This window comes from Lemur catta, chromosome 1 (assembly GCF_020740605.2).
Source record: "Lemur catta isolate mLemCat1 chromosome 1, mLemCat1.pri, whole genome shotgun sequence".
In the NCBI taxonomy this organism is placed as follows: Eukaryota; Metazoa; Chordata; class Mammalia; order Primates; family Lemuridae; genus Lemur; species Lemur catta.
This window is the reverse complement of record NC_059128.1, coordinates 258,737,261-258,762,520: the sequence shown is the minus strand read 5'-3', so window position 1 is coordinate 258,762,520 and position 25,260 is coordinate 258,737,261. Positions and strand designations below refer to the sequence as shown.

The window sequence follows — 25,260 nt, the reverse complement described above, 5'->3', positions numbered from 1 at the left end:
AACATCTGTTGTAGATATAAATTTGGGTTATTTCAGCCTATAATCTTAAAAGGAGGTATGGGAATAGATGAAATTGCCTTGAGAGTATATGTAAGAGAGTAATGAAAAAGGAATCATGAGGAACTCCAACACAAAAATTGGGTAGAAAAGTAGGATCTGGTAAAGAACAATCTAGAATCAAAGGTTATAAAGATGTGAGGAACATCGTGAGAACGAGGTTTCAGTGTATGATGGGAGCTGTGATAACAGCCCTCTTTGGAGATGGCCTCAGTTGAAAACCTCTGCCTCTCACAAGGTTGTGCCTCTTCTAGAGGTGGCCTGCGACCAGTGACTGATTCATATGGGGATGGAAAGGTGCAGTTTGCTTGCCCCAACTAGAACGGGGCCTTTCTACAACTCTGAAACGTTATTCCAACACCAGATAGCCCCGTGGGCTGAAGCTGGATATAGTCCACTTTCTCTCCTTGCCTTACTGTGTTTCTTCCTCCTTTCCTGTGTGTTAATCCCAGAGAATTCCATAAAAGACACCCTTCTTAGTAATATCCATTTGACATTCTCGTTCCCAGGGAACTTAGCCGGTAGCACATGGAAAACAGCATATATGTCTGTGTGTATCTGTTTTAAAGAAAAAGAGTGTACCATATTATGTCTAGAAATAACGTAATGTATAGGATGGAAAGAAATGGTGACTAGGTCTTTTGGTTCAGTAATGAGCAGCTATTTGGTTGAGTCACAGAAGCAGCAATGGGATTGGATTATGAAGAGGAATGAATAAGAAATGGAGACTTAGTATCAGGGATGTTGGCAATCCTACTGAGAAGTTAAGAAGGAAATATAGAGTCGGGAGAACGGACCACATGGAAGATTGCTCAAGACAGAATAAACTGCATAATTGATTTTGTAATGTTCTGAACAGCTGGAGGAGATGGACACAATACAGATTGGTATGAGTTGGTTTAGAGAAGGTTGCGGTGCAGGTTCCTGTCCGTGGCTTCTGTAAGTCTCAAGGAAGAAAGAGGCAAAGAGTAAGGGGAGTACAGGGAAACTAAGGGACTTGTGTTTATGAAGAAGGATTGAAATAGTCATTCTGAAAAGTAATAGATTTAATTGGAAAAAATAGTCATTTTTTAAGGCAGCATTGGCAATCGAATTGAGAGTAATGACAATGAATTTATACCAGCACAAATTTAGGCAATCACATATTCTTCTACTTGTTTTCCTGCTTAATATAAATGCCACGCATTTTGGGTTGCTTGGTAAATGGTGCTTGTGATGCAAACATCTGTTTTTTTCCCCCAATCCCTTAAGCAAAAGCTATTTAAAGAAACTTTCAATTACCTTTCATTAAAAAAAAGCACATGAATAAGCTTACATAAACATGTTCTCTGTTGGGGAATACTCCCTAATGAGTCCTCTTTTTGCTCTGTCTATAGGGCAAAAGGAAAGAATGTTATTTGACGAATCAGTGAAAAGGAGTTCTTTGTGAATTTATAATAATAAATATCTGTACTTGTCAGTCTACACTAACCCTGTTGAGCCTCTATAATTAGAATACAACTGATGAAAAGAAGGAATATGTTGTATATAATGCAGTGAGAGACTTCGAGAAGTTTATTTCCACAGAGGATCTAGATGGATGGAAGTCTCAAATTAATAAGTATTACCTGCTGAACTGATAAAAATCTGCCTCAGAAAATAAACTGTACATCTTCAAGTTCCTTTGATATCTATAAATTGCATGGAAGGGGATTATTAATATTTCTCTGTCAAATAATATCTAAGTTTTAATTAAAAATGAATGCATGAAAATCAGGAGTTCAAGACCAGCCTGAACAAGAATGAGACCCCATCTCTACTAAAAATAGAAAAAATTAGCTGAGCATGGTGGCTCGCACATGTAGTACTGGCTACTTGCAAGGCTGTGGCAGAAGGATTGCTTGAGCCCAGGAGTTTGAGGTTGCTGTGAGCTATGATGATGCCACTGCACTCTAGCTAGGGCAACAGTGTGAGACTGTCTGAGAAAAAAAAAAAAGAAAAAGAAAGAAAGAAAGTGTGTTTCTTATGTCTTGTTGTCTTTTTCGTTCAGAGAAGACTTCCAAGCTTATTTTTACTTGCTATTCAATTTATTAAATTTATAGATTTAAAAACATGGTCTTTGGGTTTTTTTATTACTACTATTTTATTTATAAGTCTGGAAACTTTTACCAATTATTTTAAGGTCTTATGGATAATATTTAATCTTGCTTAAAACCGTAAAATACTTTCAAATATTTTAAAATTTATTTATAAATTATTAAATCTTATTTTCTCTTCAAATGCTTCACATTTGTGACAGCAAATTTTTCTGAGTATTGAAATTATTAATATTTTTATACATGTATTCTACAAATATAGTGACCCTAAAATTCTTCTTAGTTTTACCCAAACAGTATATAAATAGTAAGATATGAACTTAAAATACTCTATCTACACTAAGCAATTAATTGTATAGTTTAAATGTGAAATTATGAAGCTATCATTCTAATTTACCAACATTCCTAATATATTAATATTATACTTTTAAGTTCTTCAGTTGTCTACACCAAAAAACAAACTTTCTCTAATGATTTTATTTTTGTAAGAAGAATACATATAGGGAACCCAAAAGTTTTGCCAAATGTTCCAATGCTGTTCATCATTTTAGTAAGAAATTTAAAATCAAATATCTATATCAAGTACTCAGTTGCACATTTGATATTATATCTTTAAAACTGCTACTCTAATGGGCTAAGTTCTCCTTTTTTTTTTTTTTTTGAGACAGAGTCTCGCTCTGTTGCCCTGGCTAGAGTGCTGTGGCATCAGCCTAGCTCACAGCAACCTCAAACTCCTGGGCTCTAGCAATCCTTCTGCCTCAGCCTCCTGAGTAGCTGGGAGTACAGACATGCACCACCATGCCCGGCTAACTTTTTCTATATATATTTTTAGTTGTCCAGATAATTTCTTTCCATTTTTAGTAGAGATGGGGTCTTGCTCTTGCTCAGGCTGGTATCGAACTCCTGACCTGGAGCGATCCTCCCGCCTTGGCCTCCGAGAGTGCTAGGATTACAGGAGTGAGCCACCGTGCCCGGCTGGGCTAAGTTCTCTTAAATATCACAAATAAATACATGTCCAATTATAGATCAGTTCATTTTTAATGCCATAGTATATCTACTAAGATTTTAGTTCTTTTAAATATTTCTATGCTTAATTATAAATCCTCCTGACATGGAAGAGACATGTATCCATTGAGAAAGCAGTGACCATCCTGGCAAATGAAGCTACTCAAAATACTCAGCACTTAATTCTAAATCTTACTGCTGAGGAAGATAATGTCATCCTATGTGACTATGATGTCTTATGACCAGAAACTTTGCCAGGATATTGGCTGGTCTTTTTTTTTTTTCTGAGCTACTAACAGAAACATATTTAAAATTTTTATGACAAGAGACCCTTTTTATGACAGAGACTTCAAGGAGGAAGTCACATAGCTCACATCCCATGAATTTAATGGAAACGGATTTCCTGTTCTCTTGTCTAATCATAGAACCCTCCCCTCCCCTCTATGTCATCCACTGGTTTGCATGTTGAATGTATGACTTTAGGTCTCAAGAAATGTACATGTATTTTCCAACTAAATCTTAAAACTTTGTTGGAATACCAATAAACACCTTTCCATCTAACTTTAAAGAACTTGAAATTTAATAGAATTTTATATTCTTTCATGTTCTTAATACCACAAAACACATACAGGTATTAATATCATATGTATTGAAATTTGGATATCTCTTACAGCTTTGCCTGACTTGGGCTTAAAAATTATAAGGTCACTCTACTGACATTTATTTAATTATTGCTTCTGACATTTTCAATGGATTCATCCCTATGTTTTTGGCATTTGGAAATAGGGAATGCTGTAATTTTGTCTGTAATGACACAAACACATTGCCATTCATTTATATATGAGCGTACTTCAAATGTAAAAAATGTTCAGGTAATCCTTCTGTTTTTCTTGACCATCTGAAATCTCAGAGCTGTCAGCGCCAGGTGTGTGTGTGTGTGCACGCGCGTGTGCACGTGCGAGCATGCACCTGTGGGGGGGGTATTGGCAGAGAGAGAGAGAGAGAGAGATTGACAGAAACAGAGAGAGAACAAGAGCAAAGCTAAATTATTCTGAGATTTTAAAATACTAATAAAATAAGAAAATCTTTGGCAGCCAACTGTTGATGAATGTCTTTCCAAGTTAGTCTATCAATGTGACAAAACACACACACACACACACACACACACAGAGTTAAAAAAAAAAAAAAAACTTAGTAAAGTGCCAGAAACAAATGAAAGATAAGTTAATTTCATCCAAACTTTCAATGTGGTCATTTTATGTTTTTGAGAAAGTTGGTTGATGTATCCTATAAGATATGATTGTAGAAAGGATAAAATACCTGGTTAGTACAGTCATATGATTTTGAAGAAATAAAGTGAGCAAAAGACTTGACCTTTAACATGTGATATGCAGGTGTATATAAAAATTTTAATAAAAATTGTGTTTTTAAAATAGTAGCAGATGTTTCCAGGTGTGCATAGGTGTATATGAATATCAGAGATTAAAATAGACACTGAACTAAAAAGCTGCGCTTTTGGAAATTTATTCATTTAAAGCTGAGGTTCCACTGAGGAAGTATTTCAGTGCAGTATTTTATATACACAATTATTCACATCTGCCTAGGTGTTTTTCATTTGACTTTCACAAAATTTAGATTTCCTGCAATCTTATTTTTACCCTTAATAAACAGTTTCTGAATCTTGGAAATGAAAAGGGATAGGATAACATGGTAAAGTATTTAAAGCATACAGATAATTCTGGTCTGCTGCATTTGTCCTAACAAACCATAGTGCCATAAATTTTTGTCCATCAATGATGGACATGTAAAGATATGGTGCCTTTTAGTGGTCCCCTTCCCTTTTTACCTATTGTTCCCTGTCATATTCTGTCCCTTTCCATTTGGAAGTGAGTTTGGGGAGGCTTGAAGCCTTTATTGGGCCTCACTTATCACTGCTTTGTTCTTTCTCCAGTTCGGGGCCATGGTGGGTCTACTATAGATTAAAAAAGGGAGAAGTCTCGATGCCAGAGCTACTGATGTGTGGGGACCAAAAATTATCTTTAAGTTTATAGAATTTCCATTAATCTTGCGGAAATTTTATCCTCAGCTCTCCAAAGACCATGGATGAAGGAGAGCTAACATTCACTGCAGCCTACCTGGTCTTTTTAGCCTTTGACGATAGAAGTCCTCAGATGCAGACCTTATACTCTAAATCAATTCTTCAGTGGTAGAAGAAAACACCACCACCTACTTGAAATCAACCATGGCTTCTATTTAGGCCTGCAAGAAGCATTTATTTACTTAATGAACCATTTATACTGTAGTCTCATGCTAAGCCTGGAGTAAACATTGGTGAACAATTGGCCTCTGGCCTTTCGGAATCACATGATTGTGGAACTGTGTGAAGACTGCATTTAGATCACTTGGCCCTACTGTGGTCCTTCCCTCCACCCCATGCATTTTGTCTTTTCAAAATCCTTCCCTACTGTTCTGTAAAGTTATGTCATGCTTTTGAGTAGTGGTATTTTTATACCTTCATGTTTCCTAAACAGATATTTTTAATACCTTTTCATTGGTGCTAATTTTTAAGTAGCTATTTTATATGTAGCAGTAAGTACCTATAAAGTTGGAATAAAAAGAAAGGACAATTATGTTGTTCTCATGATGCATGAGAAAGGGCAGCATTAAACTCCTCTTTTACCCCTTTTCTGCGTTTCTGCCTTAGCAGGGTAGATGCAGAACGTGACAGCAAGGGAAGGTGTGGGGTCTGAGAACAAGGGACAAAGCTGCAACCAAGTTATAATGAAGTGGGCAAGTGTATCATTCTCCCTTCAAGGATCTGTTTTTCCTAAACTTGCCCCATCCCACCCCCTCCAAAGCAGGACAGGTTTCTAAATAGAAGAGAAGAAGTGTTTAATCAAGAGTGTATCAGAACTATCCTTAATTCATATAACCTCCAGAGAAGTTCTCAGGTCAATTGGTTGGAAAATATAGTGACATTTACTCCTGTTTATGTTATCATTATAAAGATTTATATGGGAATGTGGGGCTTGGTTGAACTTGTTGGTCAAGGAAGATAAGCTGCAGTCATAGATATTCATTCATTCATTCATCAAATAGTTTTTGACTTTCTATTATGCCCCACTGCCCTAGGCTCTGAGGATTAAAAAGAGAGAGGGTTTTAGCCTCATAAAGTTTACAACCTACTGAAGAGAATAGACAGAGCTCCTATTGGAAGGTGCCTAAATAAAATACTTATAAATTGGGATAAGTGCCATGACTAAAATACAGAGAGCTGACATAGAAAGTTGCAGGTTGTGTGAGAAAGACTTGCTCTAGGTAGGGTGGCTGGGTAAGCTGTCTCCAAGGAAATTGCATTTAAATGGGAACCTAAAAGACTAGAGTGGGGTTAGAGAGAGTCTTAGGCAGAGATAAACAAGATGTGCAAAGCCCTTTAAGTTGAAAAATTCTTAGGCTGTTTGAAAAACTGAGAGAGGCCAAGTTGAAGACAGAATGGACGTGAGAGCAAGTCAAACAAGCTATTTTAGTTTTATTACAAACCACATATAGGATCTGTAAATATTCCAGAAGTTTGATTGTTTATTACCTCTGAGAGAACGTAATTTTGTTTTCATCAAATCTTGTTTTATAAATTCTTTTTACATTTTCTTTTTATATAAAAAAGCTGAGCATCTACTGCCCTCGTGTGGCGCACTGCTGTGTTGCATGTGTCGCGATGATGAGGTCCCTGAAGCATGATTTTAGAAAAATTCTTGCACACTTTTTTCAGTTATTCTGAGACACCTCTCACTGCTCTCAGTCAGACTCAAATATAGAAAAAATATTTTTATTACTTCCTTCGTTTATTGTTTTACTACTTTTTCACATTCCACTGTGGAATGGACGTGCACTGGAGCACAAACTCCCGTGGCATCAGAATCCAGGCAGAGCAAGAGAAAACGAGAGAAGGCAGATCGGGTCCAATGCAGCAGGGTCCAGTAAAGACTATAGGAAATTTGGAGATGCAAGCTGTAGACAAAGACATTCAATTTCATCTGTTTACTTTATAAGAAAGGAATGCCAAAATACTAGGCCTTTGGACCACTTATTGATTTTTTTTTCCTTTTTTTTTTTTTTTTGGTCTCTGACTGCAAATTTAGCCAATATATTATACATAATTAATTTCTCAGTCAAAATCACAAACACTTTGTATCCTTCACTTTCTGATGCAGTTGTTTAATTTTATTTCCAAGTTCAACATTTTGCTACAGGTTTATTATTTTGGAAGGCATTTCAGGAAGGTTTGTTGCTCAAAATTAGGTCCTCTCTAGATGCCTTTCCTCCCGTCCTCCTTCTCTCTCCCTCTCCCTTTCCCTGTGTCCCTTCCTCTTTCCTAAGCTCAGGCAGCCATTTTAGCTAGAAGAGTTTTTTGACAAATTATTGCCACCATGCTTTATGAAGTGCACTGTTGAGCTTTATCTCCCACTTTTCCCTGCTTTAAAGTAGACCCAAAATTATTATCTAAGGAGGCTCTTGGCTCTGACTACCCGCACTGCCTGAACACATTTTTAGTCAGAAATTGAGTGGTCTGCTCAGGCCCATCTTTATCTGGTTCCTTTTTTCCATATGAGAATGTTTGTGCTATACACCATTTCATTGACTTTTAGAGTGTAAGGCTCTGTTTGTAAAGGAAAACATAGAATTGCAGCTTTCCTTCGCAGTACTTGTCAGGGATTGTAATCTCAAATTTAGTGCAACTCGATACTTCTCAGACGCTTGGCTAAGAGAAATAATATTTATGGACGGTGACCTGGAGGAAATGCAGTCATCCATTTTGCCATATAATCTAAAATCTATTTCAGGATTAAGGGAGACCAACAAAAAATGCCTAACCAGACTATATGATATTGGGCCCAACCCAATTGCTTCTTACTGAGCTATGCTGTAGCCTTCATGATAAAATATTCTCTCTGTGAGGGCTTATAGGAAATATTTTGTCTTACTCCATATTTGTGTTTTTCCCAAACAACTGGTTTGTATTATGTATAGTCTTCTTTCTACATGGTAATTAGAAAGTTCAAAGTCAATTTGTGCTCTATCGTGACTGAGGCCATGATTTGTCAAGGCATCCATTGTTCATTAACCACATTCCTGGCGCCATCTTGCTTCCATATTTTTATTTTCCAAAGGTTCTTTTTAAAGAGTTTAAATATTTATCTTGCTATAGTGTATGCATCTGTAAGCAACTTAAATGCGTTTGAGACCAAAGTCATGCATAAATAACAACCATAGGTCTCTATTAATGCTGTACTTAATTATAAAAAAGCTTAATTCCTGGCTGAACAGTCTATAACCTAAATAAGTAAGAATTAAAACAAAATACCCTACAATTCCACTAGAGCAGAAGCCTCCCCCCACAACCCCCAGTAACACGACTTTTAGAAACCCATGCTAAACCTATTTCTCCATGTACAAAGGTTGAACATGTGGGCTGTGTATGCATTGATATTCTTCATGAAAAATATTGCAAAATAGGGAGAAAGTAAATGAAAAGCAAATTGAAAAGGACCAAAAATATTCTTTTTAGGATAACATCTGAGTCTTTGCATCCATCAGTTAAAACTAATATTCATTTTCTTTCTCTCTCTCTCTCTCTCTTAAAGGATATAGACTGCACTCAACGTATGGTGTTTGCAACAACAATACATGTTTATGACCTTGAGTTTTCTATCAGTGCAGATTGGCAATGGAATTGTATATGAGTGAAAACAAGTCTTACTACTTAGGATCTGGCTCTATGGTCTGGTCTGTTGCCCAACATAATCATTCTGGGATTTGTGAGTGATGATGAGCTCCAGGGATAATTATATTAAAATGCTTTTAACTTCACTTAAACATAATTTAATATGATGTAAATGTTGTAGTGGTCCAATAGTCTAGCCTTGAATTTTGTCCTGAGACCAGAGACAATATGCCTGTTTACATGATGTATGTCTGGAAAGTATATGTGTTCTTAGATCTCAGTTAATTTTTACTAAGAGGTGTGTTATTGCCTCTGAGCTAATAATCTAATCTGCAGATTACTATGCTCTTTTTACAGCTAAGAAATCTTGTTTTTTTAAATACCAATAAACTTATCTTCCCTAAATAATATTTAATATTATTGAAGTTAAAACTTTGGAGAAGTTATGTTTTTTCATAAACATGGCTATGTTACAGGTGTCAGCTCTTTATTAAAGTGGCTGTAAACATTGATGATTTATCAGTGAGTGGCTTTTATTGAATGTCCACTTGATACTGAGCATTGTGATTAGAGGTTTTTCATGTATTATCTCATTTAGTCCTCAGAAAACATTTTATGGACTACATTGTCAACATTTTATCAAAGAAAAACTGAGTAACTTGTTTGCTTTCCCATAGTTGGGTGGATTTTTCATGTTAAAAAATGGTTGCATTCACAGCTCTTAACAAGTACGTATACTTCCTCTGGACAATGGGATTCAGTACACTTCTATCCTCTGCTAGTTCTAGGATAATCCTGATAAAAAACATGAAATTTTAGTAAAAAAATCAAAATTACACTTATATTTGTGTGACTTGAAAATTACGAATTTTTCATGCAGTGACAGGGAGACACATTTCATGATTGGCACTTAGATTTATGTTGTAGAGTAGGAAACAGACAGTGATAAGCCAGAAAAAATGAGTTTGTACATAAACTACAAATATTTTCACTTAATGTAGTGAGCAATACAGGATTAGTCAATGTTTTTGATCACGTGAGCAGCAATTTGAGCACAGGAAAATAGCAACACTTATGCTCTGCAGATATCATATTTCACAACCGGTTTGTAAAAACAATTTGGGATTATAAAGTAAGTTTTTAGCTACACACACCCTGTGATCCAGCAATCTCACTCCTGCACAGGTAGTAAGGAAGCCCAGACATGTTTCCGTGAGGACACATGTACAAGAGTGTCCCCAGCAGCTATGTCTACAGTAACAGAACACTGAACATTGGGGAATAAATAAACACATTGTAAGATATTTACAAAATGAAATACTACACAGCAGTGTGAATGAGGGAACAGAACTATCAATGTCAACAAGATAAATCTCAGGAACATAATGTTGAATGAAATAGCACACCACAGAAGTGTACAGACTTCTTGAGTACATTTGAATGAAGTTCAAAAGGACACAACACTGGACAACATATTTGTTAAAGGTAGATGTTATGGTAAAACTATCAGTAAGAACAAAAAGGAATTAAAAAACACAAGATATAGGATAAAGATAATCTCTATATGGGAGAGAGATGTGAGCATTGGGGGGCCTCAGGGAGCTTCAGGGGGTCTAGCAATTTCGTATCTTGAGCTGGATGGTGTTATGTATATGTGGGGTCTTTTTCAGTTTAATCTTAGTGCCTCACTTTATAATAAGGGTGTTTTGTATATACATATTTAATACTCCAAAAAGAAAAAAGTAGAAAAAATATTTAGACTTTAAATATTTTCTAAGTAAAATTATTTATACCACATCCTTCAGATTATAGAAGCATCCATTCTTGCTTTATTCTTTATACATATTCTTCTCTGAACTTAATTCATAAAAGTTTTTGTCCAGTGTCCTCTAAATCTTGTCACTCTTTCATCAAATAAGGAAGATATGTATGTCCTCCTATGTCCTGGCTGGCAGGCTGCATGGCTTTTACTCCCGGAATTGCATAGTCCATCTCTGAAAACCATGTCAATTGACAGTGTTCTGTATTTTCACTTCTTGCCTCTGTCTATTGAAAGATGATATAAAAGTGTGCCTCTTTTCCTCAGCTCTGTAACATTACCAAGCATAGCAGATCACTGATTGAATGGAAACAGAATGGTTTCCTGACAGCAGTTGGTAGCTGAGGCTCGCCATTTCCCAGATAGAAAGTTACAAATAGGTTATAAATATCTGAACACCCATAGGCTGGTTCCTGTTGGGATTGCATCTCTTGCAGTGTTCATTTCTCTACCAGGTCCTGCAAAGTTCATGTCCACGCTGTGCTCTCCCTCTTTTCTGCTAACAACTGATGACCAGAGTTGTTTCCAGATATTCCTTACCATCATAATTTCTTCTTCCCTTTCCAAAGCTGACTCCTTCCAATGGGGCTCAGTAGGTGAAAGGGAATTCATAAAAGCCTTCTCTAGTAAACGTAACTGTGATTTTCTATTGAACTTACTTAGCATTCTTATCATTTTCAATAAACAGCAAAGGTAGAACAAAGTCAGCAATTCCTGCAAAAAAGCTCTTCCTTATCACTTATGCATATTTTAAATATGCAAACTTGGTGATATATTGATATCTTTTGACAAGTTTATCCTACATCATGGATTGAGTTTTCTTCTGTTCTTTCTTATATTATCATGAGTATAATTTATCTCCATAGACTAATATTGTACTCTGTGTTATATTTATTTGTTCTTAAAATTTAAAAAAAAAAAACACAGGAATGAAAAAAAAAAGCATTCACTCATTCACTTATTCAGTGCCTAGACTGAAAAATAAGTTTCAGTTTTTTGAAACTCTAAAATATATTTTCTTCATATGTTGTTTTCTTCATTTTCATAATGAAGTATTTTGCTGTATAACTGTGTGCGTATTATTTCAATTATAAGAAATTCCTGTTTACAGTTCATCTAAAACACCAACCTGTCTTACATATCTCAAGAAATATAGCTGATGAAATAATTTGAACTTATCAAGGGATAAAAATCCCACTTTTTGGAGACTTTAATTTCACATATATGTTAAACATTGGACTGTATTATAAAAATGTTTGCAAGAATTCTTTTGTGTCTATTGATCAGTGTTTCTTACAGGTAAAATGCTAAAATAAACTTCCTACTATAGGTGTGAATTATATTTTTGAAGTTTGTAGAATATTGCAAATTAACAATACAGAAAAGAATGTTTAGTTTATGCAACAATTATTTTCAAGGACAGGGGCTTTAAAAATAATAAATATTTGAGAAAAGATCTAGTTCACTATACTACATATACTATGTTATCCTTTCATATCATTAGTCACCTTACACTTTAAATCTGTGACAAACTATGACAAATTTTTAAAGGGGGAGTATTATTGTAAGATGAATTTTGTATTTCTAAAGTCTGTATTGTTGTAAGTATAATTGTTAAAGCTCTGCTTAATTTAGAGTTTTGAGGAGATGTTCCTTTTTTAATGAAGAAATTTCCGTAATGGAATGATTTAAATTGACATGATAGAAAGTATTATTAAAGTATTTAAAATGTTCATTAAAAAGCTTTCTCTAATAAATTTCATATCTGAGATATGATTTAGTTTTTATATGAAATGGGATGTAAATAATCACAAATACAGACATAGACTTCATCAACTTAAGATACTCTCCATCTATTTTTAAAATTTATATATAAACAACTATCTCATCTGATATGGTAAGAGCTATAACAGTAAGAAAAAAATAACTTGACCCTTGAAATGGGATAGGAAGGAAAGGGAAGTCTTCCAGGGAAAGGTGACAATTATGTTTCAAATTAAGAAAGAGGTAGTGGAGTAATCTAAATCCTAACTTCACCCTTGAAATTGCAACATTTATCACCTAGCCATTGAATGTGTATGTTGGGACTGACCCATGCACATATTGATGATTTTTGTTCTATAAGAAAGTAATTGGTGAAATAAAATAATGGGTTTAATCTCTAGTGAAGAAATGCTAAATTAATCTAGATTTGTAATGTTTGATTATGCCATTTCGTACTCCAATTATTTCATGATGCTGTCCTGGAGATTTTTGAGTTAAACTGTCTGCATGATACACATTTTGCATTCAATATTTAAAAAAAAACTTAGGGTGCCTCATTTTCTGATTAAGGTAAAATTTGTCAGTAATGCTCTAATGACTTTGGCAAATATTCTTGCTGCTTTATAAAACAAAGTATAGGAACCAGAAACATGTTTAATCTTTCACTGTCTCAATGTCTTTTCATAGGTGATTTTGCTTGTAATATTGTTTGTGGTTTTCAGATTGGAATTTGCGCTTGCATAATCTGACATTCATATCTTCAAATCTGACATGATAAACTGAGTTACCTCTTTGCAAGTGCTGTTTTATAAAGCTCATTCTATATTTGGGGACAAATGAACACAAAGTCATCACCTTTAAAGTAGCTAATGGTCAGATTTCATGTAAAATTGACTATGGAAATTTTAAATGTTAAAAATATTAAAGTCTGCTTTCTGCCTCAAGAAATATGACCTTTTGTTATTTATATAATATTTGAAAGAAACTAGGTTTTTTAATTAAACTTTAATTTTAATATAATTATAGATTCATATGTAGTTATAAGAAATAATACAGAAAATTTCATTACTCTTTGCCCTGTTTCTTCCAATGGTGATGTTTTGCAAAACTATGGTACAAGCAAGATACTGACATTGATACAATCCACTGAATTTATTCAGATTCACTTTTATATTTTACATCGAAGTCCATGATTCATTTAGTTTTTGTGTTTTAAAATAAAATATTTGAAGACTAAGTCTACTGACTTGGTTCTTTAAATTGTACCTCTAATGCAAAGATATTAAACTTACACAGCCCTAAGGAGTGCAAGTTCATTTCTAAAGTTAAATTTAAATAAAACGTATAAAGGAAAGACTAACAATATTTTCTAGTTTTGAAAAAAGGGTACTGCATTGTAGATATTCTTTTCCTTTAATTTCAAGACCTAAATAATAGTGTATACTTTAAAATTATGTCTTCATTAAAAAGAATTGCCATGATGACATGTGTGTGCATTTTAGCATTTATATACATTTTACATGAAAATAGTTCTTTATAATTAAACTATTGTTTTGTATAAATAGAAATAATATGGGATGTTATAGGATACTATAAAAATAATTTGTATTTTATAACGTAAAATGCATTAAGGAAATAGCAAGTAAAATGTAATGTACCACATTTGATATTGGGTTTCCTGTAAATTTAGATGAATAGGTTCATTAACCTCTTTAATGCATCTTCTTTTTTTGTAGACTAACTTTATATTACAGTGATAAAAGCTTGGTTGAAATTCTGGTTCATATGCCTTCTTTATTTACTCTAACTGATATAAATTGAATGGGCTAGTGGATACAATACAACTTGTAAAATGGGTTTTCAGAACTTTTTATAGTTCAATAAATACTTGCCTATTTTCCCAAAATATACTTCCAGCATCCTACATATTAAGTCAATAACCTTTACTTAGTATACCTATAACAACTGTCTAACAATTTAACTTATTTAAAACTAAATTGACTGAAGCCATCAGCAAGCATACATGATACAGGATTTTGTTTCATACCTTTATGGAAAAATATTTTAAGCCCTGTCTTTGAGTAACCGAGTGTTATTTTTTACTTATATATTTAAACAATATACTTGATTAAAATAATAGAGCAACCGTTGTAAATAAATCCTGAATTAGTGAGGTAAAATGTATTAGTTTCTGTTAAATTAATGTAAAATATTTTATCTAAATTAATTTCTATAGGTCAGATGGAAATAGCATGGGAACAACTTTAAGTGATTCTTAACATTTTATGGGCAGTTCTCAGGTGTAGGTGACACTCAGCTCAGATATGTTCAACCCCATGTTTATAATCTAAAGTTATCTCCACATATTAATATTAGGCAGTATGGCCCCCTAAATCTAATTGTTTTCAATGAGATTCACTGGGATCAAAATGAATGTGTCCCAACTTTATATAGCATCATTCCCATAATTACATCCTCAAAAGCAAACCCATATTGTTGAACCAGAGGAGTAGATAATGGCAGAGCACATGTCTTAAGCTAGGTTACAAGGCAGGCTCTTATTTGAATCATTTATTTTCTCCAAAACATATCTCTAACTCTTCTTTAAAGAAAATATTAATTAAGGTCAGAGTCATTATAATGGAAATAATGTAGGAAACATATTAGAACAAATAGTTTATCATTAGCAACGGTTACATGTTTTTCAAAATTGATGCACAAGATGCTCTCTTTATTGCGTATTTATTTTTAAAGTTGTATTTATTTTTTTAAATAATTTCTGCCTGCAAACCATTGAAAGAGGTACAGTGAATAGAATGTCACAAGTATTAGACATAATTTTTTTTTCAGAGATAGGATTTCTCTCCAGAAAAGCATGCTTAAATGCTTTACCAAAGCTATGAAACTTTAACCTGATACACCCATATCTTAGTTTCCTCTCCTGCTCACCCCCAACTCCAGTAATTGAAAATCTCCTTACCAACAAGTCAAGTCACTTTTCTTGAGGGATAAACTCCTAAAAGTAATAGTCACAGAGTGAGTTTAGACAGAAATTCAGAAATGGTCATCTAAAGTTAATTATATCCCTGTCATGGCTTTCATTTTTCTATCAGGACTGAAATACTTCCCTTATTTATCCTACGAGTTTAATGTCCTTTTCTCTTCATTTAATTCCTTACGGGCTTATGAATATAGATCCATAATAACTATTTTGGAAACAATTTGAAACATGAAAGTTTTAAACGCAATTTTTATACATATTTTATCAGGAAAAAGTTGGGGAGAGGAGCTTACATTTTATTAGCAGTCATCTTGGTACACTTCCTTATGCATGAGCTTGAGATGTCACATTTATCCTATGTCAGTCTTTGAACTCTTGAACTTCTGAAGCTTGGGGAGGTGAAGAATCTTTAGGCATATATTTAAGTTAATTGGTTATCAGTTTGAAAAGACAGACCTCATTTATTGTTACAACCAGCTTTTTAAAACAAACTTGATGGATTAATTTTACTAGTGATTTTCAGTTTGGGTGACACATTCAACACTTTTGGGATTAAAAATACATACAGTGGCCCTTGGCCCTCTGTATCTGCTGGTTCTGCAACCACAGATTCAACCAACTGAGCATCAAAAATATTTAGAAAAAAAATAACAATATAATAAAAATAGCACAGATTTAAAAAATACAGTATAACAATTATTTACATAGCATTCACTTTGTATTAAGTATTATAAGTAATGTAGAGATAATTTAAAGTACACAGGAGGATGTGTGTATGTTATATGTAAATATTACACTATGCAATTTTATATAAAGGACTTGAGCATCTGCTGATTTTGGTATAAGGGGTGTTCCCCACAACAATATTTAGACAGTTGAGAGCAAAACATTGTTAGACAAAAATCATCAGCCCATATAATATAGTTCTAATACTGACCCTGTTTATAAGGGTCAGTATTCTTTAAATTGCATTCTTTAAATTACATCGTATTTACTTTAAAAGTTGGTGATTTTTTCAGGACAACATCATGTTGGGCATATTTAATTTTAACTACCTGTTCCAAAAGAGTCCCTAAAATGAAATTGAAAAAAAAGCACAGTCACTTTTAAAATACTGAAGTATTCTTACACCTTTATAGAGGTAATTAGCAATAAAAATAAAAAAGTTATTAAGTACATCTCTGACGCTGAGGCAATTGCCTTTAAGATATTTAGCGTACACTTAGGTTTGCTTCTTACAGGATTTTGAAGGGCAGTTATGAGAGTAGAGTGGCAGATATCTATGTTAACTTAAGGAGGTAGCATTAAACCTCTATGTGCAGATTATAAATTAAGAAGCGATGATGAGTAGCCCTTATAATCGGCAAATTGATTTGCTACAGACTAGCCTATAGTGAAGAAAAGTATAATTTCAGATGCTGTAAATAGCAATTCTTGGACATATAATAAGTTAGGACAGTTTTAATCTTTCATTAAAAGAAAACAAAACAAAAAACTAAAAATTATTTCTATATAAGTATGGGGTGTGTGTGTGTGTGTGTGTGTGTGTGTGTGTGTCTGTATTTAAATTACATTATTGACCTGTATATCCTATCTGTTTATCCCTGGAGTTCCCCTAATTTTCTAAAGACCAATTAGAATCAAGATGAGATCTTAAAATATTCTATCATGAGAATCTGTATTCTTTTCCATTGTAAATAAGATTTTAAATTATCATCATCTCAGCTTCTATAAATCTTTTCTTTGTATGTACTTCAATCTGATAGTAGATATATACAGACTAAATTATTTATGTTCTGCCAACTATGTTCAGTGCCTAGGACACAGTAGCAGTTTCTTAAATCCACGTGGGCACCTTATCCTTCGCTTTATATAACATGTTTGTTTCTTCAGTAATCCAGCCAGTGTGATCCTAGATCCCTCAGGGAGGAACGAAAATTGTTATCCATAGAGATGTTAATACTTGGAAGCTTTGAAAGTTAGAAGTACTTTTAAGGAGACAGATATTCTCCTTAAAATGCTTAAACATTTCTTGTGTTTACTTTACAAACATATTCTAGGTTGATACATGTCAGTGTTGAGTCTCAGGAAGGGGTTGTGCTGTATTGTTCTGCATTTGGAATGATCCTCAACATCGCAGGCTTTCAGGGTGACATTTAGATGGAACTTTTTAGAAATATATCACATTCTCGGGAAAGTACTGCAGAGTAGAACAGATTTATAGAGCTGGAAGCCTATTATGCAGAGCTGTAGATCACTGCTGCCGACCAATGAGACTAGCTTTTTTTTTTCTTTTGCAAATATTCACCAAATGTCCTTTGTCTCATCTTTCCTTGTTAAAGTAATAATTCAATTACGTTTTCTTTGTCTGAAAATTCAGATGGATCCTTATTCGAAATCATTTTTTAAAAAAATCTTTGTTGTCAATCTCGTGCCATAAACAAATGTTTTTGTTTAGCTGTATTTGTCAGGAATGATAGATTAAACAGCAAAGCATAAATGTAGACAGGTAGTTAAAAATCCAGTACAATAAATCACTGCATTTACCATGTGTTTGTGAAAGGATATGATTAAAACTGGAACTTGGGTAAGGTAGAAAAAGAAATCCAATAAGGTTATTTTAGGAAGACATTATTATAAAGTTCAGAAATGTAATTATGATAAAGATCATTTAAAAAAAAAGAAAAACAGATCCTGTAGTTCCTGCTGCTCAATATATTAAAGATTCAAATAATTTAGACTATAAATGTAATATTGCCTTTTTGCATGAAGCATCTAGTTTATAATTATAAAGCTTATTGCAACCTAATTGACAAAATGGGTAGTGTGACAATTCTCATTTATTGAAGACTATTACATAGAAATATTACACATCAAAAGAGCAATTCTTAACTATTATATTACAAATTATTAAAAAAATTACCATATCAAGGTACTTTGGTACATTTTCCAATGGAATACGATAGACAACCGGTTTTTCTTTTACCGCCATGTGATTTGAATAGTTGAATCATCATTTACTTTAACAATAAATCATTTCCATGTTTTTATCATCTGAAAATTACCTGTGGGATGATTATTAGTAATCACATCCATATTGAATGTTCATTCACATTTAAATGAAAAAGCTTTTTTTCCCATAGAGTTAGACATAGTACTTGTGTACATCCAAATTAGAAAAAAAAACAATTTTGATATTATGTTAATATGTACATGTAAGGAAGGAATAAATAAGCATATCTACAGCCATAGACTTAACAAATATCTTGCTTTTTAGTAAATGATAAAACTCATCTGCTGTTAAAGCTCTATAATATTTATAAAATTATACAAGAGTGAGTTATTGTAATCAACATGAGACATTTTGGCTTGGATTCTTTTGTCTTATGGAAAAAATTGGCTTCCTCAGAAGGTGGTCATTTTGGTGGTTGGCAGATATTTATGGCTGGTACCTGCCACTGAGGCTTCCCATCCCTAGCAGTGGCAGGTGTAAATATAATATGACTGCTACTAGATAATTTGGGTCCCTTTACAACTATAAATAATAACTCTAAGATTTTTGTATAAGGTGTCACACCAATATGTCACACTAATATTTAGAATTTTTCAAAGTCAGGAATAGGCATCCTTCTCTTACTGTCATTGTATGAAAGATAATTATACAACAAGTCTGTGACTCTGAACTTGGAAAACAGAGGTATTATGGACAGAGAACTAACAGAAAATAATAAATCTCAAACTTTGCCATCTTGTGACCATTCCTTTCCCCACCATGGAATTTGATTTAATGTACTCCTGTCTTGAACATCAGTTAATGTTTCAATATTAGAAATTCTAGAAATATGGTCTCACTACATTTTCACCCCAAGGAGAAATTATTGCAAAACTCCACTATATTTGAGGTTTTTACTTTTCTTAGTATGGTTTGCAGCCACCCAGAAAAAGCCATGCTTATTTATGTTATTTTACTTTATAAAAATTATGAAAAATCAATGCCAAGGTGAATTCACATGTACAAATCATCAGCAACAAGTTAATTTCTTGTCACTTTAAAACATTTACCATTATTGATCATTCCTAAAACCATTTTCAGAAGCTGTACTTATTTTACTGAATAAATTCAGGTAAAGTATATAATTTCTTTAATACCTGCATCCTGCATCTGATGGACAGCAACCAAAATAATAATTAGAGAATACATTACATTTCAACTCAATCTTTGAATTCTGTGCATTTCTTTATGTAGAGCATTATTATTCACATTTGGACTTTTGTGTAAGATGTGTGCTGTGGTTTGGATATGATTTGTTTCTCCCCACCAAATCTCATGTTGAAATTTGATCCCCAGTACGGTGATGATGGGATGTGAGGTCTAATGGGAGGATCTGGGGTCATGAGAATAGATCCGTTATGAATGGCTTGGTGTCCTTCTAGTAGTAGTAAGTGAGTTCTTGTTCTCCTGAGAGACGATTGGTTCCTGGAGGAATGGATTAGTGCCCTCAAGAGTGGGTTGTTATGAAGCCAGGGTGCCCACTGGGTTTGGTCCCTCTTTGCACGTGCTCACTTCCCTGTTGACCTTCTTCCCCGTGTTTTGACAAAGCACAAAAGTCCTCACCAGAAGCTGAGCAGATGCCGGCACCATGCTTCTTGTACAGCCTGCAGAACATGAGCCAAATAAACTTCTTTTCCTTATGAATTGATCAGCCTCAGGTATTTCTTTATAACAACACAAAATGAAAGAAGACAATGTATTATATTTTTTACTTTAAAATGACTCTGTGGTGATTGTTCCCCCTGTAACTAAAAGTGGGCACAGATATAAAATGGGTTATTGCCTCCTGTCTTTTCCATATTTGACTAAAAGTGATTAACAGAATGTTAATCGTGGGGGTGTGTTCTGGTATGTTCTGGTACAATTTGTGGAAAAGCATATTTTATCTAGATGAACTTGTTTGACCATTAATTTTTGATATACCATCTGAAGCTCCAGAAACTTTTCTGCTGGAGAAAATAAAATCACACTTAAGAATGGTATCAGTTCCCTATAGCTGCTATAACAAGTTACCACTAATGGCTTATTGGTTAAAAACCTCACAGATCCATTATATTACAAATCTGTTGGTTAGAAGTCCAACACAGGTGTCCCTGGGCTAAATTCAAGATATCAGCAGGGCCACATTTGTTTTTGGAGGCTCTAGGGTTGAGTCCATTTCCTTCCTTGTTCTAACTAGGAGAGGCCACCCACATTCCTTGGCATTGGTCCCATATCATCTTCAAAGCCAGCAGCACTCCATCTCTCTATACTTTCCTTTTATAGTCACATCTCTCTGGCTCTGACTCTTATTCAGCTTGTCTTTCCCACTTGTACGGACGATTGTGATTCCACTGGGCTTGCTAGGGTTATCCACAATAATCTATCTATTTTGAGGTAAACTGATTAGCAGCCTTGTTTCCCGCTTGCTGTATAACCTAACATATCCACAGGTTTCAGAGATGAGGATGTGGGCATACATGGGGGATATGGACTAATTATACCTACCACAAAAACGGAGCCAACTTTTAAAATAATTTTTTAAAGGTATAACTATTTTTAGATGCAATAGTAAAATGTAAATATTAACAAAATAGTCAAAATGGCAACTTTAATTTGTTAAATAAATTTTAACTTAAATAATTTAATGGAAACATAATTTTGTATCAGGAACTCTAGCAGAGTTATGTACTGTATCAAACTACTTCACTAATGATACCTGCAAAGGATGACAGTTGTAAAATAAAGTTTTATGACATCAGCAAAACATTGTACCATGTTTTGTCAATCATCAAATGAACAATTTTAGACCCAAGTTTCTCTCTTCTTCCACCAGACAGGCAGTATTGGTATGAAGGTGCATTCAGCACTCAATATTAACTGGCATTCTTCTTCTAAACTATGATTAGAAACATTTCTTACATGCTGGCTTTGGGGCTTCAAGTTCAACTTGTAGATATGTAAATTTGGAATAAAACTGAGATAATTTTTGTCTTTTTTTTTAATTCGAGATATGATGAAAATAAGATAAACAAAGGTGAAGAGACTTACTTAAGGTAATATTGCTACTTCTAGCTACAACTGGGACTGTAGTTCATCCCTAAGTCTTAAATTCCTCCCCACCTATCAGCTCACACACATATTTGGCTACAAAGAATACCTTCATTGATGTGACCTTGTTGAGCATCTTCTTTGTCTAAATTATGCTGATTGGCTTATTGGGAGCTTATATCATTTAGAGTTACCTTATCTGACTTCATTTAGTTAATTCTAGCTAGTTTAGGGTTTTTTTTAGGTATTAAAGAATATTATTAATAGGTGGTCCCATAAACTTTGGTTGGGGCAAAGAAGCAGTGTTGGAGGTTGTGTATCAAGAAACAGCTGCAGGCCTCAGCAACAGACTACACTAATGAAGAAGCTACTGCTGCTGTTGCATGAGCCAGAGCAGTGTTCAGGGCTCTGCTGCGGATACTGCTGACCCTGGGCACACGGTACTGTTGCTGGGGCCTCGCACCACAGCTTTCATAAGCTCTGGGTGCCCTCAGCAAAAGGGAGTCTGGATATAACCCTCTTCAAGAACCTCTCTTCTAAATCAAAATCTCGAGCAGCTCCATCAGCCTGTGGTCTACCTGTAAGGGAAAGTGGGTTTGTGCTTTTATCTTACAGAATAATTTATAAAGTGAAATTTTCCCAGACACAGGTACAGTATTCAAGAAGCATGAAGAGTGTTAGGTATAGGGCTGTCAAAATATCATCATTGCCTGACACTAACAGATCATAGTTTTGTTTTGTGCCCACCCCTCAACAACCCACTCTGCCTCAGATAATGGCTGCTAGACTGCTAGTTAACATAACTTCAGATGCTGAGAAAGCAGAAAAAACATTAGTGGAGATGCAACATTGTAAAAATCATGTATGTTGGAGTTAGGGTGAAGAGAAATTGATGCCTGCTAGTACTAATATTTATGTGTTTCTTTTTAACAATCAAAATTCACTTAAATGATTTCCTATCCATAAGTTAGAAATCAGTTGCTGTCAGCTCTTGATTAAACTTATTAGACTCAATCAATCTACAAGCCTGGTTATATTTTGTTACATTTCAGTTCATTTGAAAAATTGAGAATCAAATTCCTAACTATGTTTACACAAGGTAATGCTAACTGTAATCTTCAAAGAGAAAACGATTTATCAAATTTGACAACTATACAAAAATTTTCAACTGTTAATCATGAGCGTGACATAACCTTGCAGAGGGCCTGGGGCCTTATGAGTCACTGGAGCCCTTAGCATAGGTATTGCTCTAAGAACTTTACTGGTGTTAACTTTTCTTCCTGTCAAACTTCTGAGAATAGGTAACATGCTTATCCATATACTGAGGTATAACTTGACAAAGATTACTCAGCAGAATTATGGCAGAGTAAAGAATTTTGCACAAGCAGTTTTAGCCTTGTGTATACGTGCTGTGTAATAACCTACCATTGAGTGGAGTGGGGAGTATGTGAATATAATTATGCAAATTTAAAAAGCAAGATTGATATGGCAGTGTCGACAATCACAGGAAACTCCTGTCATTGTTTTTCATTATATAATCCTCCTTTACAGCAGACTGCAAATTCTCCTAGCTTTGGTGAAGTAAGCTGCCATGTTTTAAGAGGGCCATGTGGCTAGGAGCCAAAAGTGGGCCCTGGGAATTGGTAACAACTGCTGCTGACGGCCAGCAAGGAAACAGAAACTTCAGTCTTCCAACTGCAAGGAGCTGAATTCTACCATCCACCTGAATGAGCCTGGAAAAGGACCCCAAATTCTAGATTAGAACTGTAGACTGGCCAGGATCTTGTTTGCAGCCTCTGAGACTCTAAGCAGAGGACCCAGCTATAATACCCCCAAACTCCTGACCCATGGAAAATGTGAGAAAATACATTCATTCTCTGTTAAGCCTCTAATTTTGTTGTAATCTGTTCTCTGCAAGAGAAAACCAATACACATGATGAATTTTATTCAAGAAGCTTGGCTTTGAAGGGTCTGGTAATTCCCATTGTGAATTGTTGCCTTTAAATTAGAAGAAGTGGCAGTAAACAAGTCCAGGAGAACCAGCCCAGTCCCCCATATTCTAAGCAAGGCTACTGGGCAGTACAACTATCATTAGAGAATTGTGGTTTTGTCTTCTGATGATCAAATTTAAAGGGAAATTATTGGTGATTTGAAATTTAACTGGGTACTAAGGTATGATTAGCTTTCTAAAAATCCTTAAAAAAAATAAAGATTTTCTAATCATTACTTTGAGTCCATTAACAAATATAGGTATATCTGAATCAAGTCTTTTAATTTGAAACAGATTTTCTTTTTACGCAAAATGAAATTTTCTGATCTGAAAGAATATATGCAATGTAAAAAACCACAGTAGGTCTAAGATATTTTAAATGGACTATTAATACCTATTAATAGCTGTTTTTCACAATTTCATATCAAATATGCCATGCTGTTATAAGGTAAAGTTATGAGGTTTTTTTGTTGTTGTTGTTCTTAACTTATATGTCTTTATCACACGTATATAACAAAAAATTATAAGTATAGTCATTAATCAATTTGCATTCCAGATTGTTGTTCCTATATCAAGATTAGATAGATAGAATGAAACAATTGCAAGAAAGAAATGAAGCAAAAGTGGTTATTAAATGTAACAGCATGAAAGTTATTATAGAAAACCAAAAACAATGTAGCCCAACAAGGATTTCATTAGTGTACTGACAGCCATAGGCTACGTATCCCTACGTTATCAAAGTTAACTAAATTTCCTCCCAAAAGGTGCTTTGAACACATCACTTTGCTTACTTATCCTAGAAATATACAATATGTTTTTTTATATCACTGTAAAATAGTAATTAATGTTCACCCTTAGGATATTGTAAATAATTTGTGAGACCAATTTATAATTCTAGAGAAGATGACTACAAAAATGGCCTTTTAAAAATTGTTTATAGTAATATATCATTTTGTTATTGTTTTTAAAGGTATAAAAATTTTGTTGAAAAATAACAGTATTACTTCCAAATCTGTACAAATATTGTTAGCCACTATTTTAACCATTTCTACACTATAAGAAACAAAATCTAGCTAATTATATCTACAAAAGGATCAGAAACCTAAAGAACATTTACCTAGGGAATAAAATCCCCCTTAATAATAAACTTCCCTCCAAAGGGGTACATTTTTCGTAGTTTAGGATGCGAATAGAAGTTATTTGACAGAGTAAAATTGGAAACGCATACAAATATGACCTGAACAAATTTCCAGATACATACTAATTTTTTAAAATTTAAACATATGCATGACTGCATATATATGTGATACAATTTGAGGTTTTACTTAGACATGTTTATTCAGTGAAGGGGTTACTCCAAATGTTGTCTGAAATATTTCAGACTAACTATCCAAGGAATTGTCTCTATATTGAAAAACTGTCCATCACATGGCAGTCAGATGGTAATCATTCTACACTCCTTTATTATTCTATACTCTCAACCAGTGTTCTTAATTGAACCCTAAATAAGATTGAGGGTTGTTTCCTATTGCTTTGTGTTCTAAGAATCCTCACTTTAAATCCTTCTAAGGTTATAACAGCCTCTGTAGAAAGCACAATTTATCATGTAGCTTTTATACAAATGTGACATGATCTCATTATATTTCTGCCACTGGATTTTATCGCTTTAATAATCCATTGCAATATTTATAGAATGTCATGATGAATCATATTATATTTATCATATCATACAATAAATAGCATGA

At 34.0% G+C, this 25,260-nt stretch overlaps 1 long non-coding RNA gene across 4 annotated transcripts in view; it reads left to right on the top strand.

The window, feature by feature from the left end:
• LOC123630636 overlaps positions 1-23,502 on the top strand; it is a 210,476-nt gene extending 186,974 nt beyond the window's left edge. For 3 of the 4 annotated variants that reach the window (XR_006732719.1, XR_006732718.1, XR_006732717.1), the window contains 2 exons: positions 21,486-21,530; positions 23,077-23,502. This is a non-coding gene — a long non-coding RNA (uncharacterized LOC123630636). Of the gene's footprint in view, positions 1-8,779; positions 9,089-21,485; positions 21,531-23,076 lie in introns of those variants that run through there. The other variant, XR_006732720.1, reaches the window with a different exon arrangement.
• Positions 23,503-25,260: the final 1,758 nt, after the last annotated feature.